This window comes from Meriones unguiculatus, chromosome 20 (genome assembly GCF_030254825.1).
Source record: "Meriones unguiculatus strain TT.TT164.6M chromosome 20, Bangor_MerUng_6.1, whole genome shotgun sequence".
NCBI lineage: Eukaryota > Metazoa > Chordata > Mammalia > Rodentia > Muridae > Meriones > Meriones unguiculatus.
This window is the reverse complement of record NC_083367.1, coordinates 52,564,121-52,579,193: the sequence shown is the minus strand read 5'-3', so window position 1 is coordinate 52,579,193 and position 15,073 is coordinate 52,564,121.

Here is a 15,073-nt window from a genome sequence, read left to right as displayed (position 1 = left end):
GAGGTGGCTAGATTTGCAGCAGGCACAACTGTGAAGTCGGCCTTCCCTTGTCTTCTGGTGATACTATTTGCCTCAGTGCTGTAACAATTCTCTTATTTCTTCTAACCTAGGTCATTCACTTTTATCTTTATTCTCCGGTTTTGATAGCCTTTATAGAAATGCAGAATAAGCCACTCGTTATATACATGTAATTTCTTTTTTTACCTTCTCTGCTTCTTTTATTATTATTATTAAGATTCATTACAATTTATTCAATTTGTATCCCGGCTGTGGCCCCCTCCCTTGTCTCCTCTCAATTCCACACTCCCTCCTTTTTCTCCCCCTATGCCCCTCCCCTATGTGCTATTCTAAAAACACTCTTTTTTTACTATAGTATGTAATTTGTTTGTATATTGAATCTTAGCTGAACATTATTTCCTTGAAAAATCTGAAAGCATTCCACTATTTCTTCTTTTTCCTCTCCATCTATTTTTTCTTATCTTTCCCCACTGCCATGTCATCTTCCCCACTCCTCATCATTGTTTTTCCTTACTGCCTCCTCTAATGTTCAGAATGCTGTGGAAAATCTAAAGCTGTGAACAGTCACAGTTCTTCAGGATTCTTCTTCCTCCTCCACTTCCTCTTCTTTTTCTTTTTCTTCTTTGTCTTTTTGGTTTTTTTTCCTCCTTCTCTTCCTCTCTCTCTTTGTCTATCTCTCTGTTTCTCTTTCTTTTTTTCTCTCTCATTGTAGATCAAGATCTATGTGTATCTATTGCATAAGCCCTTGCTAGACTTATTTCAATTATAAGAAAAGACCTTGAAATAATTTTCCATTTTCCTCTCTCCATGTTTTCCCATGATCACTTCACAGTTGTTCTCGTGACTTGAAACTACTCAACTTTGAATCCTCAGTGTTTTTGGTTTCCTAATTTCCTATACCACTAAATCTATGCTTTAAAATATTTTTTGAGTTTCTACTATCTTTGAAACGGTTTTAATTTCTGTAAATTTCTCTTTAGTGCTCATGACATCTTTTCTTTAATCAGAGTAGTTGGTCATAACTGTTCTATATTTGAGTCTCTGGGAAAGAGTTTTTCACCTGTGTTTGTTTTTTTTTTTTTTTTAATTTGGGTTAGAGGTATAACTGAGACAATAGTTAATTCTTTTCCCCTTCTTCTACTCCTCTCAGTTCCTACTCATCCCCCTCCCATACATATCTACTCCCTCTTTGTCTCTCATTTGAAAAGAGATAACAACGAAACATAACAACAATAAAATAAAGTAAAACCAGAAATTATCACATCAAAGTTGTTCAAGACAAACCAACAGAAGGAAAAGATCCCCAAGAGAAGCCATAAAAATCAGAGATCCACTCATTCATTTTGCTCAGTTGTTTTAGCAGTGATTCTTAACCAGTGGTTAATGACCCATTTGAAGTCAAATGATAATTTCACAAATGTAACCAGAAAACACAGATGTTTATATTATGATTTATAACAGTAGCAAAATTAAAGTTATGAAGTATCAACAAAAATAATTTTATGGTGGGGGTCACTACAGCATGAGGAACTGTATTAAATGGTTCCAGCATTAAGAAGGTTAAGAAACACTAAATTTTAGTGGGTCTTGTTCTCCTGGTTTTCTTTTGCTCCATGGTACCCTTTGGCTCTTTCACTCTTACCACCTCCTGTTCTGCAGGATTCCCTGTGCCCTGAGGGCAGGGATTTGATGGAGACATCCCATTGAGAGCTCTGTTCCAAGTGCCCTTGTTTACCAAATTCTTTCAGTCTACTCTTAATGTCCGTCCTTATGATGATGTAAAGGAGAATGAACATCATACTGGCAGTTCTTTGTTTATGGAATGTTGTGTCAGAATGCTCATCTAACTCTAATGATACTATAGATAAATTTATGTAGGCTACTGTTGAATAATCCTTTAAAATACCTCTGTTTGATTTTTCCTTCTTGGGTATATTAGATTTTCCTGAGGGTGTCCTGTAACTTCATTACTAATGCCTTAAGGTTTTTACCACTAATATTTTAGCAACCAGAGAATGAAGAGTTTGTGACCCCAAATTCTGCACTGTGAGTGAATAAAGCCACATTTTGTCCCATCCCTGAAGAAATTTTGTCTTTTCATTAAATCTTTAGTTGTGAGCCTACCCCTTAATGGCTGAGCCATTGCTCTAGACCTTGTCTTTTAATTATATCAGGTATGTTCCATACTAGAATTTATATTTTTCTCTTTTAAAAATATGCACACCATACATAAAGATAAAGACACAGTTTTTATGTACTAGGTTAAAACTAAAAATTATAAGAAAAGCTACATTTGCCAAACTTCATTAAAAGACTTTATTATTTTATGTTCTTTTGTACTACTATTAAATAGATTCTCTAAAGCTATTTTCTGTTCTTTTTATGTTTTTTTCTTATATAATTTGGCGGTTCCAGACAGATTTTTACCTAGTCCACTTTGTATTGTACTTTGAAGAATCCTACGTCTGTGTATGTGTATATCATTTGTTGACATGTTCTTAGGCTTCTAGTGTTTGTTTTTGTTTTTTTCTCCTCATTGTTCTTGATGTTTTATACTTAAAACTTCCTCCTTATTATATTTTTGTATATGAAACCAAATTTGATGCATATATGTATTATTTGTTCTTGTCTGGATTGAAAACTTTTTAAAAATCATTATTCAGTGATTATCAACTGCCAACAGCTCTTCAGCTTGGGGTGAGGCCTTGGGAGTCCCTTCTCCCACCATGCTGGCAATTTTAATACAAACCAATATGAATATAATTTGTTCATAGTATGGGCAAATGTCACTCTTCGTCATGGTTATCAAAAGGCTATCTTTTGACATCTTAATTAGGCTATCAAAGAATGAAAAAAAATTTCTTGGAAATAGAAGTAATGCCTATATACAATACACATTATAAATAACTTAAAAAAAGATGCTCAACAGGACAGAAAAAAACTACCAAATGTTTTCTTCTCCTGCTAAATATCAAGAAACTTATGCCAAACTTTGTGTAGAGCACAGGGAGCTTTATTGAAGAAAGGGGGATAGAAGGACATGAAGGGAACAGGAGCTCCACAAGAACACCAACAAAGCTAAAAAAAAAAAAATACTGAGCCCAGAGGGTCCTGCAGAGACTGGCACACCAACCAAGGACCAATGCATGGAGAGGACCTGGACGCCCTGCTAAGATGTCGCCGATTGTCAGATCAGTCTCCACGTGGGTCTCCGAGTAAGGGGAGCAGGGGAGCCTCTGTCACGATTGCGATTGCCTGCTCTTTGATCACTTGCCCCCTCCCAATGCAATGCAGCCTTGCCAGGCCTTAGAGGAAGAGGATCCAGGCAGTCCTGATCAGACCTGATAAGCTATGGGCAGATGGCTAAGGAAGAGAACTCCACCTTTCAGTGGACTAGGAGAAAGAGATGAGTGGGGAAGAGAGAGGGAGGGTGGGACTGGGAGGAGTTGAGGGAGGGGGCTTCAATCGGGTTATATAATGAATAAATTTTTGAAAAATTTTCAAAAGAAAAGAAAGAAGAAAGAGAGGGAAAGAGAAGGAGAGGAAGGCCAGGGCTCACTACAGTTCTAAAGTGATCTCTGTGACTTGACGTTTATCTACAGAGTATTGGAAAACTTTAAATTTCCTAAAAGAAAAAAAATTTGCATAAGATTTCCATTTCATGTGAAAACTTGATTTACATCCTTCTGTTGGGTTGTTATCATGCTGTATTGGTCACTAAATTGTCTAGATTATGATAGGCTACAGCTCTGGAAATCATGATAAAAAGATAAATTTAAAGGATATTTATCAGGTAGAGATTAATGGAAAATTATTAAATAAATATGGAGCTTGTTAAAAATTGTTATGTCATAACTTTTACTGGGTGTTTCACGAAAAACCAAGATAGCATCAATAGGGAAAACATAATTGAAGAACTGAAAGTCAATGTGACTTAATAAGTGTTATACTGTAATTTTTGATGACTGTCTTCCTCTAATTCTCTGGTCAACCCTAAGAGTCAGGGACTAAGATGATCATCATTTTAAAATTAAAGAAACTATTATCAGGAAAATAAAAATATAAATCTTTATAGCTTTCTAAACTCAGATCGTGTGTATCTCTGTATTTGATCACAATAATGAATAATATATTTTGAAAGTAAAGATTTTTTTTTGTTTACGAAAATTAAGCTTTTGTTTTTTGAATGCATTTTCTACAACTATTGATTTCTCTATAGTATTTTATAATCCAAGTTGTTTCAAACCTTCAATTCTATAAGTTCCACATATGGCTAGTTCCTTGATTACATGGTAACATGATCCTGAGTATTTTACATGACACATTAAGTTATGATAATCTTTCTTTAACTTTAAAATGTTGAGATCGTTATATAATAGATTTATACTCTTTCTTTTCTTCCCTCCATGTCCTCCTATATGTTCCTTCCTTCTTGCTCTCTTTCAGATTCATGGCCTTTTTGTTCATTAACTGCTGTTGCAAAGATATATAACCTGTTTAGTCTGTACAATGTTAATCGTATATATGTTTTCAAAGCTGAACTTTTAGTTTAAGGTAATTAGTTGTCTGTAGTCCTGGCATAAGGTTATGGCCTCCTCATGACTTCTTTCCCCTCATTTATTTATTTAATTCACTTTACATCCTTGCAGCCCCTTCTCTCCGTCCCTTCCCTGCCCCTCCCCTTTTCCTTAGAAAACTCATCAAGTTGCTTCAGGACTGAACATATCTTCTTTCCCTGAGGCCTTTGGAGGTAGTCCTGCCAGGAGAAACTGATCTAACAGCTACTTGTTAGTTCTCTTCTTTGTTCTCTGAGAAGCTCTACCCAGTAGCACATCAAAACAGATGCAGATACTCACAGCCAAACATTGGGCGATGACGTGTAGGGAGTCATGGGCAATAGTGGGAAAAAAAAGAGGAAAAGACCCAGAAGGGACAGGAGCTCCACAAGATAAAACAACAGAGCCAACTAACTAAGGTCCAGAGGGGTTTGCTGAGACTGAAATATTGACAAAGACCATTAATGAACTGGACTTAGGCCCCCTACAATGATGTAGGAGACAGCTTAGGCTCCAAGTGGATTCTCTAGTATGGGAAGTGGGGTCAGAGTTGGACAGGGACTCACTTGCTAGCTTTCAGATCACTTTTCCCTGACCTTCTGACTTTTGAAGGAGAAGAAAGTCCTGGAGGGCTAACAATGACAACTGGGATTTTAAAACCTCTTCCAAGCTCAGGACTTTTTGGTTGATCATCTCATCTTTTTTTATTATTATTAATTTGTTTTTTATTAATTGCAGTTTACTTACTTTGTATCCCTCAGCCCCTCCCAATCCGGCCCTCCCTCCCTCATCTCTTCCCATTACCCTCCACAAGTCCACTGATAAGGGCAGTCCTCCTCCCCTTCCATCTGGCCCTAGCCTATCAGGTCTCATCAGGACTGGCTGCATTGTCTTCCTCTGTGGCCTGGTAAGGCCGTTAGGGACTGTCTCTGACATGAACTCAGTGGCTGGCTCTTTGATCTTCTCATCTTTTAATAGAGGAAAATGGATAGAGTCCTGAAAAGATTTAGATTTGTAAAGAAGAGATGTATTTATATTTTAAAACTTCTGAAAATCCAGAAGAATTTTTTATAGATTGCTGGAGGTACCCTGCTATTTGATGTTGCATTTCTTGCCTGGTCCTAATAGCCATTGTGAGCTAGACATTAAAGCCAGGACTCCGTCCTCTTGGTGGGGTCCCCTGCACTCTGCCTGGCTTCATCTGGAGAGTGTCTTTAGACACAGACTTCCCTAACCACATTTGATATGTAGCTTCTGACACAGTTCCCTGCTAGCTCTCCCCTCCCCATGCCTACATTTACTGTGTTTCTATTCTTATGGTGGGAGTGTGCAAATCAAGATCCTTAAAGTACCTAGTTCCAACCAATTATGTACACCTATTCTTGGAGCCTCCTACCCATTCCCCAGGGGGTATATAACCTTGTTTTGTGGAATTAGCCACCAGCTGTTTCTGGGGTGTGTGAACCCTGTACAGTGCTCACCGGCCATTCCAGGCAAGCTTCTAATCTTCAACCCCTCCTGAATTAGCGAGCTGCTGATAAGTATCCCCCAGGCAGGAGAAGAACAGACAATAGGTGACAGATGATATATGTATGAGTCGGAGTTCAAATCTAGAATAAATAAATATACTAAACTAAGCATCTTAGTGATACTATTAGTTACTGGATTCATGACTGTGTATAGATTAGTTCAGTAAAGCCTACCAGTAAAAAGAGATGAGGAGTCTGAAAAAAATAAAAATTAAAAAACAAAACCTTTGCCATTCTCATACTTTGATTTGAGCAGGAAAGATGATCTTTAAGACAGATAGTGGGGGTATGTCCATAATAAATTAAACAATGATACTTTGGAATTATTTTCTATATTGTACAGAGATAAACCCATAAACAGCTCCTAACGTCCTATGTACCAGAAGTTGAGGACCAAAGTTCTTTACTTCAGAAACTTAAAAATTCACTACTCTTGACTACTAGAAGAAAATGCATGCATTTTAGTGCCTTTTATGCTATAAATATGAAGAGAACCCAAAAGAGGCATCTGGTGGTAGTTTGAACCATGGCTGGCATAGGAATCCAGTTCACATCTGTGTTCTATCTTTTTGGGAGATCGGCCCGACTCCTATATTAAATTTAGTTGATTGTTTCACTTCCCAAACTTTAACCTAATGTAGGAAAATAGGGTTCTGTGCTTTCCATCATTACATTAAGCATCACAGATAAAAGGTATGTGTATCTTTCTGTAGTGCACAAACTGGATAATCCAGTCACAGGACTCAACTGTTTGGTGCCAGCCTAGAAAATTTTGACAATGTAGAATAACGTTTTATAGACTTTAACAGAAGTGATATTTACTTTACTTACATAGAAATTACTTAGAGTTTATAAAGCATTAAAAATCTCATCAGGACTCTGCTAAAAAGGCTATATCCAAAAATCAGTTTCAAGAATATATCCTTCTGATTCCTGAATACTGGGATAAAAAAAACAAACAAACAAACAGATTATTTACAAACAGATTATTTAATGCCTTCTTTTATAAATTTATTCTCTCTTATATCTCCCTCAGCCCCTCCCACCTCCTCCATGCCCCCAACTTCCTCTCTCCCTATCTATTTTCCCTCTTTTTTCCTTCAGAGAAAGGGACAGACTTCCAGGGACATAATTCAAGCATGGCATATCAGGTTGCTATAAAGTCTTATAATAGGAGTCATCTCTACTCCTATTATGGCTGGATCGGCTATGCATCCTAGTAGGAGTTAAAGGGTTCCAAAAGCCAGCAAGGGATGCAGAAACAACTCTCACTCTCTCTATTTAAGTCCCACAAATCACCACGCTACACTACTTGGGGCCCAAGTTAGATGCATGAAGGCTTCCTAATTGTCTGTTCAATCTCAGTGATACACTCTAAGTCCAGGCTTGTTGATTCTGTGGGTTTTCTTTTGGTGTCCTTGACTCCTCTAGCTCCTATAATCTTTTCCCTCACTTCAACAGGATTCACCAAACTCTGCCTATCATTTAGCTGTAGGTCTCTGCACTTGTCTTCATCAGTGCTGGATGAAGCATCTCTGTTGACAATTGGGTGAGGGAGCAATCTATGAGTACAGCAGGATATCATCAGACATCATTACATCTACATTTTTTTTTCTTTTTTTTTTTTTTGCCAGTTATGTTTGGTTCTATCCTAGGTCTCTGGGCCATTCTGCCTCTGGTTTCTGGTTCTCCCTGGAGTGTCAAGGGTGGTCTCCCTCTGGTGTCATTGGTCTCAATCTGGACCAGTCTATCCGTTACTCCCATAATTTCACTGCCACTTTTACCATAGCATATGGTGCTGGCAGGACAAATAGTAGGTCGAAGGTTTTGTGGCTGGGTTGTTCTCACAAACCTTACACTGAAAATCTTGCGGGGTTATAGGAGATGGCTGGTTTAGGCTCTGTATCCCATATTCCTAGGAGTCTTATCTAGGGTCACCTAAATAGATTCCTGTGAGTTTCCATTGCACGAGGTCTCTAACTTGTCTCTGAAATGCCCCCCATTTCCATTTGTCTCTCTCAATACTCTCTTCCTCCATACTCTCCCCACCTGATCCCTCCTATTTCTGTCCCCACTTGCCCCCAGTCCACCCATAACATCTATTCTAAATTTTCTTCCCATGGAGATCCATGCATTCTTCCCTGAACCTTCATTGTTACTTAGCCACCCTTTGTCTGTGGGTTGGTAACATGATTCTTCTTTACTTTACAGTTACTATTCCCCTACAAGTGAGGAATACTCTATTTTTCTGAATTCGGGTTACCTCACTCATGATGGATTTTCTAATTCTATTCATTTCAGCAAATTTCATAATGTCATTGTTTTTAACAGCTGAATAATACTTCATTGTGAAAATGCACCACATTTCCTTTAATTTTTATTTTAGTTGATGGGCATCTGGGTTGTTTCCAGTTTCTGAATATTATGAATAAAGCTTCTATGAACATGTTTGAGTATCTTTGTGGTAGGCTGGAGCCCCAGGATAGCTAAAACAGTACTGTAAAATAAAATAACTTCTTGAGTTATCATCATCTCTGATTTCAAGGAATACTATAAACCTATTGTAATAAAAATCACATAGTTTTAGTATAAGGACAGACAGGTTGATCAATGTTATCAGATCAAAGATCCAGATATAAATCTACACACCTATGGACATTGTGTAATTTTGTCCAATTATACTCTGGACATAAGAAAGCTTTCAACAAATAGTGCTGGTCTAACTGGATGTTGACATGTAGAAGAATGCAAATAAATCCATATCTAATACACTGCACAAAACTCAAGTCCAAGTGGATCAAAGACCCCAACCTAAAACTAAATACACTCAACCTGACAGAAGAGAAAGTGGGGAATAGCCATGACCACATTTGCCATATGAGACAATTTCTTAAACAAAACGCTGAGTAAGCACTAATATCAGCAATTTGTCACGACCACCTTGACCAGCAAGGAAGGCACGGCACACGAACTCTTCTTCAAGTAGTTTATTCAGGAAGTTGGAGCAATCTTCTTCTCCCAGGAGAGACCTCCCCAGTAATAAGTACCCTGGAGCCAACCAATCCCAGGAAGCCACGTGGGAAGTGCGGATAGGTAGACGGCAGATCATCAGACACACCACAGCCAATAAGGAGTTGTTTATCAGGAGAGCACTCACCGTCGGGTGGTGGAAGGCAGAAACCGGCGCCATCTTTAGGGCGGGGCACACGCAGCTCTCCACAGCAATTAATCAATGTGATCTTGTGAAACTGAAAAAAGTTCTGCCAGGCAAAGCACAAAATCAGTAGAACAGAACAGCACCTTCCAGAAGGGAAAAGATTGTTTTCCACCCTACATATGACAGAGGGCTAATTCCCAAAATATATAAAGAACTCAAGAAACTAGACATCAACAAACCAAAAACTCCAATTTATATACTGGGCACAGAGCTAAACAAAAGAATTCTCAACAGAGGGATCTCAAATGGCTGAGCTTCCATCTTTCGAACACACAAGTGACAGCTCATGCTGGCACAAAGTGAATGCTCCTTCATCGCTTGTGGGAGTGCTAACTTATCCAGCCACTTTGGAAATCAATGTGGTGGTTTCTCAGGAAATTAGAAAGAGATCTACCGCAAGGCCCATCTATACCACTCCTGGGAATATAGCCAAAAGATGCTCTATTCTACCACAAAGACATTTACGGCTCTGAGTGACTTCTTACTGCACTCTAATTCATAGCTGTGTGAGTAAATATGCTAAGCAACTCCCACTGCTCCGGGCACTGTATAGTTTTACACAAGTACCGAATACTGTGCACAATTTCAGTGTAGCTTCTAGGTATATACTATAGTTCATAGAACGTAAGACAAAAATAGTAGGTAAACCATTGCCGTCATTGACGTGAACTATTGTCATTCACAATGTGGATCCAGTAACTACTATCCTGAGCCTTTGTACAGACATGGTCATTTTAGCATCCTTAGGTTTATCTACATCTTCTCTTTTTATGCCAAGAGGACAAACCTTAACTTCAGGTCTCAATGTCAAGATTAATATGAGAAATAAAATCTCCTGAAATCTTTTGATCAGCTTTCTCATTTCCTCAGAAACTTTCTAACTCTTACTTTCACTTCAAATCCTCACTGTCTAGTAAGTTCATTATGGCCACCCTCCCTCACTTCCAACCATGTATTGCAGAATGGGAAGATTTTTTGAAAAAAAAAAGAAAAACAAAAAACAGCAAAGTAAAGAGAAATAAAGATTTGAATAAGTAGAGAGGCAGGGAGAGAACACATAAGATAGAATGAAAGGGGAAAGAGAAACTGATAGTAACAGGTTATCTTTGAAACAACCTTTTGTTTTCAACTTATATTTGGGTTCCTCAGAATTGCTCTTTTTTTTTTTTTGCTAATAGTTTTATACATATTTTCTCTACTACATACTATTTGTTGATTGACACAATCATAATTTTAACCTGTTTTTCAGTCAGTAGCTATCAGAAGTTTTGTATTTATAAGTAATATTCAAACATGCTTTTACAATGCCTTCTGATTTTTCTGAATTACCCTTTTTTTTCTTGGGTAAAGATAATCTGGGCATGACACTGATTTGTTTTAATGGCACTTGAGAACTACTGCACACATTAGCACCTTAATTATAAGATGGCCCAGATGTGGGATAAATTCAGAATACACTTTTTTTTATTAATTACACTTTATTAATTTTGTATCCCCCCATAAGCCTCTCCCTCCTCCCCTCCCAATCCAACCTTCCCTCCCGTTTCTGCATGCATGCCCCTCCCCAAGTCCACTGATAGGGGAGGTTCTCCTCTCCTTTCTGATCTTAGTCTATCAGTTCTCGTCAAAAGTGGCTGCATTGTCCTCTTCTGTGGCCTGGTAGGGCTGCTCCCCCCTCAGGGGGAGGTGATCAAAGAGCAGGCCAATCAGATTATGTCAGAGGCAGTCCCTCTTCCCATTACTATGTAACCCACTTGGACACTGACCTGCCATGGGCTACATCTGTGCAGGGGTTCTAGGTTATCTCCATGAATAGTCCTTGGTTGGAGTATGAGTCTCTGGGAAGTTCCCTGTGTTCAAATTTTCTTGTTCTGTTGCTCTCCTTGTGGAGACCCTGTCCTCTCCAGCTCTTACTATTTCCCACTTCTTACATGAAATTCCATTCACTCTGCCCGAGAGTTGGCCATCAGGCTCAGCATCTGCTTTGATAGTCTGCAGGGCAGAGGCTTTCAGAGGCCCTCTGTGGTATGTTCCTAGTTTGTTTCCTGATTTCTTCTTCTGGCTTTCTGTAGCAGGTTTCTAGGTTGTTTCCTATTTTCTTCTTCTTCTGATGTCCATCCTCTTTGCCTTTCAGGTGGGGATTGAACATTTTAGTTAAGGTCCTCTCTCTTGCTTGTTTTCTTTAGATGCATAGATTTTGGTGGGTTTGTCCTATGTTGTATGTCTATATGAGTGAGTATATACCATGTGTGTCTTTTTGCTTCTGGGAAAACTCACTCAGGATGATCCTTTCCAGGTCCCACCATTTACCTACAAATTTCATGATTTTCTTGTTTTTCATTGCTGAGTAGTATTCCATTGTATAGATGTACCACAATTACTGCATCCATTCTTCAGTTGAGGGGCATCTAGGTTGTTTCCAGCTTCTGGCTATTACAAATAAAGCTGCTATAAACATGGTTGAGCAAATGTCCTTTTTGTGTACTTGAGCCTCTTTTGGATATATGCCTAGGAGTGGTATGGCTTGATCTTGAGGAAGCGCTATTCCTAGTTGTCTGAGAAAGCACCAGATTGATTTCCAGAGTGGTTGTACAAGTTTACATTCTCACCAGCAGTGGAGAAGGGTTCCCCTTAGGAAGCAGAGGCTGCTAGGTTCTTACTCATTGTGTGAAATTTTCTTACTGTTTATTACATTTTCTGATATTCTTAACATTTTTTCCAAGCACCATCACTGTAAATATTGCTTAGAATAAACTATGTGGTCTGTCATCTCCATGCAAATAGGAATCACTTAAAATTTATATGGAATGCCATTTCTAAGTAGTCAAAACCAAACATACGCCTTGTATGGAAGAGGAGTGACTCCATTTCCATAAGGTTGTATAAGTAAATAATAGGTCCTATTTGTAAGAAAAATAAATATGCTATTTCTTCAACTCTCAGTTTTCTCACATTTGATTTTTAACTTTAGTTTGTAAAACGTGAAAAACATATGGTACTTATTTTCTTTTTTTGCTGTAGAGAAGATTCTGTGATGGTGTGTCTAATACTTGTATGCATTTTATTTGCTGGGAAATGTCTACTAAAATATTTCATCCTTTTAAATTTTTATTTAATGTTTTAAAGGTATCCAAGAGCCTAAATATTATTGATTTTTATGACATCTGACTTGATTATATTTTCTGTAAGTACCTGTTATTTACATTTTGCTTTCTTTCTTTTCTTTTAAAGTGTATTCTGATGAACTAAGGTTTGCTACTTTTTTAATATCCAAATTATAATTCAGTTGATTTAATGTTTGTAACTATAGACAATGAATACTCCTCTCCAAGAATCTTTTATGACCCACTAGTTCAGGCATAAATTCTTGGGCTCACGAGTTCTTCCTTCCCTGTTCAATGACTGATTAGTTTTGTGCAGCCTTAGTGCATGAACTTGCATTTCATGATAAGGACAACTGTGTCATACCTTAAAGATGGCATTTTACAGCCTTTTCCCCTATGTTCAGGCTCTTAAAATTAATCCCATTTTTCACAATGCTTCTTGAACCTTGGAATGTAACTTTTAAATTTATTTTGAATGATTATGTTTCTTTTGAGAACTTTATACATAAGGAATATATCACTCCCACCCCTTCTCCATCTTCAATTACTCCCATATTTCCAATCTAATTCATGATCTTTCTTAAACTGTTATTCCTATGTGTATGTACATATATATGCTTTTATAATCAACTATTAAGATTCATATTGAATGCCTTCTATTTTCTGAGCTTGCTTCCAGAAGACTGTTATATCTTCTAGTAACTCTCATAGTTAGCTGTAGACACAACTACATTATATTTTATTATGTACTTATATACTTTGCAAATGCTTACTGGGCTCATCTATATTTCAATGAATATCTAACCATCACATTACAAATACATACATAAACCATGAACTTTCCCCCAAAACCAACCCTGGAAAAAAGCACAGAAGAAAATAAGTAAAGACCTTGATGTCATTATGTTATGACATAATGTGTTAAGTTCCTCATAATATACAACTTACTTTAATCTAACCTTTTTCCTTAGTTTTCTTTCTCCTTGTTTCTTGCCTTTTTAATAGTCTTTTAATACTGTCAACAGACATGTTTATAAAATATGACAACTTAAAGGTGTAATTAGTAAATAGTATTTGTTTTAATGCTATAAATGAACAAAATTTTACAATTAATTCTCTCTAAGAAAGTTGGAAATGAACCAGTGCAGGGCTTCTTAAAAATTTTGGTCTCAAAAAAAAAAAGCAAAAAACCCAGGGACAGATGCTTTCAGTGCAGAATTCTACCAGACCTTCAAAAAACAGCTAACTCCAATTCTCTTCAAATTATTCCACAAAATAGAAACAGAAGTAACATTACCAACCTCATTCTATGAAGCCACAGTCACCTTGATACCTGAACCACACAGAGACCTAACAAAGAAAGAGAACTTCAAACCTATCAATCTTGTGAACATTGATGAAATAACATTCAATAAAATACACCTAATCCAAGAACACCTAAAAGATATCATCCACCGTGACAAGTAGACTTCATCCCAGGTATGCAGGGGTGGTTCAGTATATGGAAATCCATCAATGTGATCCACCATATAAACAAACTGAAGGAGATAAACCACATGATCACCCCCTTAGATGCCAAAAAAGCATTTGACAAAATCCAACACCCATTCATGTTTAAAGTCTTGGAGAGATCAGGGATACAAGGCACATTCCTAAGCACAGTAAAGGCAATATACAGCAAGCCCATAGCCAACATCAAACTAAACGAAGAGAAACTTAAATCAGTCCCACTGAAATCAGGGACAAGTCTAGGCTGCCCAGTCTTTCAGTATCTTTTTCATGTAGGACTTGAAGTCCTAGCTAGAACAATAAACAACTAATGGAGAACAAGGGGATACACATCAGAAAGAAAGAAGTCAAAGTATCAGTATTTGCAGATGATATGATGGTATACCTGAGCGACCCCAAAAATTCAACATGAGAACTCCTTCAGCTGATGAACACCTTCAACAAAATGGCTGGATACAAAATTTACTAAAAAAAATCAGTAGCCCTCTTGTAAAGACAAAAGGGCTGAGAAAGAAATTAGGGAAACTACACTCTCCAAAATAGACACAAATAACATAAAGTACCTTGGTGTGACTCTAACCAAGCAAGTGAAAGACCTGGTTGAAAAAAAAAAAAAAAACTTCAGGTCTCTGAAGAAAGAAATTTGAAGAAGATATCAGAAGATGGAAAGATCTCCCATGCTCAAGGATCAAGGATCCGTAGGATTAACATAGTGAAAATGACCATCCTGCTAAAAGCAATCTACAGATTCAGTGCATTTCCCAACAAAATACAAGCACAATTCTTTACAGACCTTGAAAGAACAATTCTCAACTTTATATGGAAAAATAAAAACAAACAAACAAACAAACAAAAAACAGAATTGCCAAAACGATTCTGTACAACACAGGTCATCTGGAGGTGTCTCCATCCCTCATCTCAAGCAGTACTACAGAACAATAGTAATAAAAAATGCATGGTACTGGAATAGAAACAGAATGGTGGATTGATGGAATTGAGTAGAAGACCGAGAAATAAGCCCACTCACCTGTGGATACTTGATTTTTGACAAAACCCCCAAACCATTCAATGGAAAAAAGATAGCATCTTCAACAAATGGTACTTGTTTAACTGGATATCTACATATAGAAAAATGCAAAT